This window comes from Octopus bimaculoides, chromosome 23, assembly GCF_001194135.2.
Source record: "Octopus bimaculoides isolate UCB-OBI-ISO-001 chromosome 23, ASM119413v2, whole genome shotgun sequence".
NCBI classification, from domain to species: domain Eukaryota; kingdom Metazoa; phylum Mollusca; class Cephalopoda; order Octopoda; family Octopodidae; genus Octopus; species Octopus bimaculoides.
In genome coordinates this window covers 7,193,336-7,194,029 of record NC_069003.1, presented here as the reverse complement: position 1 = coordinate 7,194,029, position 694 = coordinate 7,193,336, and positions in this window count along the sequence as shown.

Sequence of the window (694 nt, the reverse complement as noted above, 5' to 3'; positions counted from 1 at the left end):
CCAACGAAACGAACGTCCGTACGTACGTTCGTAAAAAAGAACGAACGAACGTACGTACGAACAAACGAACGAACGTATGCACATACGAACGAACGTACGTACATACAAACGAACGAACGAACTTACGTACGTAGGTACAAACGAGCGAACGAACGAAAGAAAAAGCAAACGAACGTGCGTATGTACGTACGTACGAACGAAAGAACGTACATATGTACGAACGTACGTAAGTATGTACGTTCGAACGAATGAAAGGACGAACGTACGTAGGAACATTCGAACGGACTAACGAAAGAACGTACGTAGTTACGTACGTAAGTACAAACGAACGAAGATACGTACGTTCGAGCGAGCGACCGAATGAACGAAAGAACGTACGTACGAACGAACGAACGTAGGTACGAACGAACGATCGAACGAAGGAACGTACCTTATGTCCGTACGTACAAACAAACGAACGTAAGAGCGAACGAACGAACGTAATTACGTATATACGAACGATCGAATCTGCATACGTACGTACAAACGAACGAAGGAATGTACGAACGAACGGATGAACGAACGTACGTACGTACGTTCGTTCGATCGTTCGTACGTACTTACGTTCATTCGTTCGTTCGTTTGTACGTAAGTTTATTTCGTTCGTACGTTCTTTTGTGCGCTCGTTCGCTCGTTCGTTCGTTAATTCGTTCTT